Raw genomic sequence first — 8,652 nt, forward strand, 5'->3', positions numbered from 1 at the left:
TGTGTCTCGCCCATTCACGTACAAGAAATTGTACGCAAATGGGATGTATCAGATAAAAAAAGAGATATAACAGATTTAAAAAAAACATAAAAGGGGCAAAATTTATGGCAAAAAAAAACAAACGTGCCATAAAAACTTATCGTTAGGCCCTTAAAGTTCGTTAATCCCTGCCTGTGACCTTTGACCTTGTGGTGACCATCCACTCCTCAAGGGACATCTACCATCCAAGTTTGGTCACAAACTGACCTATGGATCAAAAGTTATGACCCATAATCGAAACGCGCCATAAAAACTTAACATTGGGCTCTAGTCTTAAAGTTTGTTGACCCCTGCTTGTGACCTTTGACCTTGTGGTGATCATCCACTCCCCAAGGGACATCTACCATCCAAGTTTAGTCACAAACGGACCTATGGATCAAAAGTTATGACCCATAATACAAATGCGCCATATATTATAAACTTAACATTGGGCTCTATTTGTTGACGCTTGCTTGTGACCTTTGACCTTGTGGTGACCATCCACTCCCCAAGGGACATCTACCATCCAAGTTTGGTCACAAACGGACCTATGGATCAAAAGTTATGACCAATAATAAAAACGCACCATAAAAACTTAACATTGGACATTTACCATCCCAGTTTAGTCACAAATGGAGTTATGGATCAAAAGTTATGACCCATAATAGACACGCGCCATAAAAACTTAACATTGGGCTCTAAAAGTTTGTTGACCCCTGCTTGTGACCTTTGACCTAGTGGTGACCATCCACTCCCCAAACATCTACCATCCAAGTTTAGTCACAAATGGAGTTATGGATCAAAAGTTATGACCCATATATAGAAACGCGCCATAAAAACTTAACATTGGACTCTAAAAGTTCATTGACCCCTGCCTGTGAGCTTTGACCTTGAGGTGACCTTCATATATGGTAAAATGTGAAACTTTGTATGACCCCTCTTCCCTCAAAGTTTGATTGCAATTGAAGCCCAGAGTAACGAGTTATTGAAGTTTTTGTAGCGTTACGGACAGACGACAGACGGACGATGGACGGACGGACGACGGACGGACGGACGGACAGACGCCGCAGGTGATCCTTAGTCTCCCCCTCACCTCCTTAGTCGCCCCCCCTCCCTAGTTTGCAAAAAATGGATAGATTGCTACTTTTTTAAACTAATAATGGACTAAATAAAGGTTACCGTAGTTTTGGGTAAACTCGGCCTATTGGGTAAAGTCGGCCCCCAGCGCGCGCAGTACAAGTAGTTGTACTTCGCGCGCTGGTGGCCGACTTTACCCACTAGGCCGACTTTACCCATATCTACGGTATGCCATTTAATGGGAAGACTTCCCATACAGTAGGCCCTAACTTTAATTTATTATTAGTAAGGGGGAATAGACGTCTAGAATTTAACCTAGTGGTTTGTTTATTTTGTGCAAGTTGGTTGGGGACTAACCGCAGCAGCGACCCCATACGGACAAATACGTACCGTAAAGGGTCCCATACAGTAGGCCCTAACCTTTATTTAATTTATTATTAGTAAGGGGGAATAGACGTCTAGAAACCTAGTGGTTTGTTTATTTTGTGCAAGTTGGTTGGGGACTAACCGCAGCAGCGACCCCATACGGACAAATACGTACCGTGTTACAGCGCCCCGCGACGCCCTTACAAAAAAGAACCATGGTTTTACCATGGTAATACCATGGTATGGTAATGAACCATGGAAACCTGGTAATTTTGCCCTGGTAAAACCATGGTACATTACCATGGTATTACCATGGCAAAATACCATGGTATTACTGCTCTTACCATGTACCATGGTATATTACCATGGTATTACTGTGCTTACCAAATACCATGGTACGGTACCATGGTACAATACCATGGTATTTCTGAGGTGATTTTACCATGGTATTACCATGGTATTACCCTGGTATTACCATGGTATTTACAATTTGAAAAGAAAAATTACATTAATGGTCGTGTATTTACAGCATGCAGTACTAGTATGTTACCTACATAACCTGGCCTCTAATCACATACACCTGTTTCTACACTATTGTACAAGACCTACATCCTAATCTATACAGGTCTACCTATCTGTATACCTAGAGTATACATCCTATTCCTAGATACATTGCTAGTGTATCAGTTCTTTATATATGGGCTGATATCTGAAAAGGTTTAAGGCATGGTTACTAACTACATGTCATGCATAATATTAGTCCTATCAAAATATGAATATGCATTGTTATAACACAAGTTAAAATAGTTGGTAACAAAAGAGAAATTTCCCAACATACTTCAAAGTTTAAACCCAGAATATATACTTTGGGTTTTTATGTCTTTTATCTATTTTCTCACCTTTTGCATGTTAGATGCTCTCTCATGAATATTCATGAGCGATACAGAAACCAAGTCAAAACATGGTTCGTGCAACTTGAATCAACTTGTGTTACATTTTCCAGTTGGGTTAATGAGGTTTAAACTGCATGGGAAGAAGTCAGTTCTTGGTACCATGGATATATTAGTACTAACCGGGTGTTTGCACTCACCCACACCCCCCCCCCCCACACACACACAAGCACACACATACACACATACACACACTACACACATTCACACATATACTAAATACAGGCTGTAGTACATTTATTACATGAACATACCGGTATAATATTTTGGGTCATACTTGGAATATGTATGAGATAACACACAATGTGAATTAGTTCCAAAACTTTGCTTATCTTTAACGGGCCAGGCTTATTTGGCTATAAATGCTAAAAATTGCATTTTGGGAGGGAATTTCGCCTCCCCCCCCCCCCCCCTCCACAAGATCTCGACCATTAGTATTACGATCGTAGCGAAATTTGGCCCAAGTTACAACCACATTGTAATCTACAAAATTATGTGTTATATATCTTATAATATTTTTTTTTATTGTCAATTTCTAATTCTAATTCATCAATTAATTATTTGTGCAAATTAGGCCCATCATCTTATTTTAGCCTAATTAAAAGTATTAAGAGTCTATTTCTTAATCATTTGTAAGTCTGTTTTTACATGTTTAAAGACCATGCATCAGACATTAAAGGACTTCCAAAAGCCAATTTATTATGTATATGATTTTTTTTTTGAGTTTCAAATGTATTTCTTTGTTTTTTATTGTTTCCTTTGTTTTCTTATGAGATTCTCATTGACCACTTTTATACCATAATTAGCATAAGATCAATCAATCGCAGTGATTAATGTTACAGCAGTGATAGCTCCAGGGGGCCCCTTCTTTAATTTTTGATAAGATAAAAATAAATAAATAAAAAGAAAACAAAATGAAAATGGGCATGTCTGCCCCCTTTAATTGCGGAAGTGGCACCATGACAGATCCCTCCCCCATCCCCACCCCCACCCCATTTACGGAATTCCTGGATATGCTCCGATAAAGAATAGTCAGATTTTTAAAGAGTTTCTTTGTTGCTGTTTTCAATCAATCTTTGCGTCGATTTTTTTTTTCAATCGGAGAAGGGACCGTACTTCACAAGCTTTGTCTTTTTAGTGGGTCCCTGCTTTTTTCACACAATGCATATTTCATTTATTTCACTTTTGTTACCTCAGCAACCACTGCATTGTACCCCTACTTTAGGTTTTCAATTATTGCTTTCTCTGTACAAATTACATGCATTCTACTTTCATTGAAGAAAGCGAGATTTATGTTCACCAAATAAATTATTTTGCTGTGGAAAAAACAACAATGAATTTGAAGTTGAACTTGAAAAAAAGTCAGGAAAATGTCTCATGACAGGGTCTCTTCCATCGCAGACTCGAAACATCGAGGGTGGATTCCGCCCTTCCCTCTCCTGCCACGTCCCTTAGAGTTTAAGGGGTTTACCTTTAGAATCGGTTGTTATATTTTGATTTTTCCCATTCGTTGCAAGTATACTCATAATGGTCCAATAGTTTTGACTGTAATGTATTGGTACGTTTATAATCGTTTAAAAAGTGGAATCAATTGGTAAAACTGCCAGATTTGATGAACTGGTATGAACTTCCCCAGTCATGCCAGTTTGATACATTACCCGGCTGGGTTCTACTAACTGTTACAGCCTAAACTTTATCAAAGTGCATGTAGGTTAAATCTGCATTGCTTTGAAGTTGAATAAATCTATCAGTTGTGTCAAGTCATTTGCAACAGGTATACAAGAGCCTGGTTCAAAAAAGTTGAATCTGCTGGAATCATGGAGTTGATGTTTTAGTATGCCAGTTCTTACTGGTAAATCTGCCAGTTGTGTCCAGTCGATTCAACCTGCACCAAATTGGTCCAATTTTTTCGGGGTCATCCCACAAGTCATACGGCCCACAAGCTCGACATTGCATCATGGGGCTTATTGTAAAAGTGTCGTGGGCCTTATTTACCTAGTGTCGCAGTCATGTGGGCCTTGTTCGCTAGGTGTCAAATTCATGGGTTGTTTGATTTGTTGGCTGTATGATTTGTGGGTGTCGAACTCGAATGTGCACTCATTGTTTCTACTGTAATCAACTGGTTGTTGTATGCCATTTCACACAATTTCTTTCAAGTGGATCATCAACTGAAAAATCTGCTTGTTGTGTCCAGTTGATCCCACTTTGTCTAAGGGCATACTTTGGTCTATTTCTTCCTACTGGAATCAACCAATAGGCTTTAATGTTCCAGTTTACACAATAGATCTAATTTTTTTAATCTGTCATTTTCATTAGAACAGTTCAACTGTTAGTGGTATGGCAGGGCCCTGTGGTATAGAGCAGCGACAACACTGGAGAGGCTCTCCTGGATAAGACCTTATTATTATTATTATTATTATTATTATTTTTATTATTATTATCATCATTATTATTATTATTGTTATTATTATTATTATTATTATCATCATCATTATTATCACCAGTACCACTATGCTACTACTATTAGGTATGTTGTCATTACACACATGTAACTCACTCATCACAGTTTGATCCATTTGTTCAAACTGGAGTCATCTATGTTTTCTCAGTGTACCAGTCCATTCCATCGCTTTCAAGTGGAGTCAACTGGTAAATCTGCCAGTTGTGTCTAGTCAAGTTCAATACAATTATTGTATCTATACAGGAATCGGGTAGTTGATATTTCAGTATGACACTTTATTCCGTTTCTTGCAATTGGAATCCAGTGGTGAATCTGTAGGTTATGTCAATGAATTCTAATTGGTAGACAATTGCCTAGTTTATTTCATTTGTTTCAGTCTGTCAGTTGGAATGAAATGTTAGTTTGGAGTCAACTTGTCTAAGTGGAGTCAACTAGTGAGTCTGCCAGTTGAACGACATGTTTTCCAGTTGGTACAAATAAAACTTCATAATCAATGATTTAGAGCCAGGCCATAATATTCAGCTGGAATTGATTGGGGTTTTTTTTTTCAGAGTGTGCCAGCTCATTCAATTTAGTGTCAGCTGGAATGGCGTGAGTTGGTATTAATTTTCATCTTTAATTGTATGGTAATTCACACCATGGTAATGTGAACGAGTATCGGCCTACTTCCAGTTTGCAACTATTTGAACAAGTTGGGTCAAACGGATAGCTATAATGGGACCATTTTTTCCTTGTGATACCAGTAGAGAATGTACATTTTTTCGTCATTATTTGACATTTAAAAGGAGTATACAGTACTGGATGAGATGAGGATTCAGCTTGTAACATTTTGCGAGATATTTAGAAACCACTCTTTGAAATGATAAAGAGCAGAAGAGGACTCAAACGTTTATTTAATGAAAACAGGCTGAGAAATGACTGAGATATCTAAAAACAAATTAAAACAAAGAGCTCCTAATGAAAGATGGGGCCTGTCAATTTCATTTTGATTTTTTTTTTTTTTTTTGGGGGGGGGGGGTTGGTAATCTCAGCCATTTCAAGACGAATTTTCTTCAAAACGTTGAATCCTTCTTGAAATTACAGCTGTATATGCTCTTTCATACACTTTATTTCATGAGAGGTTTATCATCTAACAGAAAAAAATAAGTTGTAAATCTGAATCCTCATCTCAACCAGTACCTACTGTACAGTCCCTTTCAGCTATAAGAATATCATAATTGATATGTTGTTGTTGAACCATGGTATCACCATGGCTATTTTTGTGTACCCTTAGAAATACAGAAGATGACAAAAAGACTATGGTTATATATGCTGCGGTACGATTAAAGACCCTGTGGTTGTAGTACATGGTATGATGGTTATCATATGGTATCTCCGTGGTTATTCTATGGTACAAGTAGGCCTAGTAGTGCCAGAACCGTGCCATGGTATGATGGTTATTACATGGTATATCCATGGTTAATTAGTGCAGCGATACTGGGGAAATTCCTTATATACCATGGTTATTTTATGGTACAAGTGGTAATACCGTGGTGATGCCATGGTATGATGGCCATAACCCGGCATCACCATAGTTATTTTATTGTACCTGTATAGTTATACCAGGCAAATACAGTAGATGGCATGGTTTTTCCATGGTACTGGTAGTAATACCATGGTAGTGCTATGGTATAAAAATTATAACATACTATTACCATGGTTATTTTGTGTCGCCTATGGTAAAACCATGGAAATACCATAGACTTCACAGTTATTCTATAGTATACGTATCAGTACCATGGTCGTGTCATGGTATTGATAGTTTACCATGGTTTTTCTGTGGTATCACCGTGCATCACCATGGTTTTTCTGTGGTACTCGTAGCAATACCATTGATACCATGGTTTTACTATGGCAATTGAGGTTTTACCATGGTTTTTCTGTGGTATCACCATGCATCACCATGGTTTTTCTGTGGTACTCGTAGTAATACCATCGATACCATGGTTTTACTATGGCAATTGAGGTTTTACCATGGTAATACCGTAAATTTCATGGTTATTTTTTGTAAGGGCGGGGTTAGTTGGGGACATAAGGAACTCTTTCCCTTAACAGTTCTTCCAAAGCAAAGCGAACAAAATCAATTTTTGTCGTAATTACAGAACTTAACTGAAACCCTTGCAAATATATTTTTAACGTTGTAGCCAGCCTGCGTGTATTGTCTATGGGAATGGATTATACATTGAAGTTTGTTGTTTCTGACTAAAGTAAAACACGCCCACAAGTTTCACATCGCGTCGCGCGTGTGATAGAATTCACCTGTATTCACCTGTCACATGATGTGTGATAATGAACGATGAAGGATGTAAAACCGGGCCATCATAGTCATAAATCATGCCACATTGACATGGTACGGGCATACCGGTAGTCCAGGAATGGTGATCATTTATGAATATAAGATAAGAATGTAAGCCGGATTTCTAACGTTACGTCGGAGTACTCTGTCTCTGACCGTAGAAACTAACGTTAGATTCTACTGCTTTGTACATGTTGTAAGAGCCAAAAAGGGAAGAAACGCATTCTACTAACCTTGTTGCTGTTGGTCTCCGGTATAAAATGTTGACATATAATGAAAAGACTTGCTGCTTCACCCTCACTGGATTCAGCTTAATCGCGTCTTATTCAGTTCTGTTGTCTTTCTCTGAAAAACAAGGCAACAACTAACGGTTAGATCTAGTCTACGCGACGAAGCAATACTAAAAAGCACTGGAACACATCCAATCACACACAAACATTGTCATGTGTTGTTCACACGGTACTGAGCTTGCTGTGCGGCCTCTGATGACGTAATGGGGATCCTCGACGCGCACACATTACGTCATAATCGATTATGCATGTGGTCTCACGCTCGCTCATGGTCTCGCTGTACATCCTGTTGGATGCGCAGTTTCGCTCTAGCCTCGGATACTATAGCAGACGGTTCAGGGGACCGTTTCATGAAACTTTTTGTCAGTGATTTACACTGACAACTGTTAAAAGCTACGGAAATCCTTGCGTCTGATTGGCTGATAGCAAATTTGTCGGTGAAAACCTCCGACGAACTCGTTTATGAAACGCCCCCCAGTATGAAATACTGAGTATAATTCCATTTCTTGCATAAAATCAGAGAGCACTCGACTTGAACCATGTTTGAGAGCGTATCAGGGATACTACCCCCGAGGACTATACCCCCTCTAAATAATGAGTAGTGATAAGGTTAGAGTAAAAATTAGGGTAAGGTTTAGGGTTAGAGTTTGGGTCAGGGTTAGGATTAGGTCCAGGATTAGGATTAGGATTAGGGTTCAGATCACCTTTTTCATATACCGGTACCTGTGGATTGAGAATATGCAGCTATTAGTAGAACACATCGGTAAAAATTTGGGAAAAATTGGACAATTAAATCCGTTCTAAAGATATGAATTTTTGAAGTTTCTGCTCAGTCACTGATGAGAAGGCTGTACAGTGTATGATGTTACATGCGTATAGAACGATATAAGGGAAATATGGGAGGAGAGAATTTCACAAAATTTTATTTTGTGAAAAAAAAAGGTGCACATTTCCTCGACTTGTCACTGACGTATGTTAATGGTAATATTATCCCCCGTGCCTTCTGAAAGAGGCAAGTCAATCGTTATAGGGCCGTAAAAGTGCACAATAGCCCTTTTATTATGCGAGAAGAGTGAAAATATGTTGAATTTTCCTTATGTTTTCTTTATATCGTTGTACACTATTTCTAGAAATATATGGATAATTTCCAAGCTG

This window comes from Diadema antillarum, unplaced genomic scaffold (genome assembly GCF_040938485.1).
Source record: "Diadema antillarum isolate AM-2024a unplaced genomic scaffold, OU_Dant_1.0 scf00000017, whole genome shotgun sequence".
In the NCBI taxonomy this organism is placed as follows: domain Eukaryota; kingdom Metazoa; phylum Echinodermata; class Echinoidea; order Diadematoida; family Diadematidae; genus Diadema; species Diadema antillarum.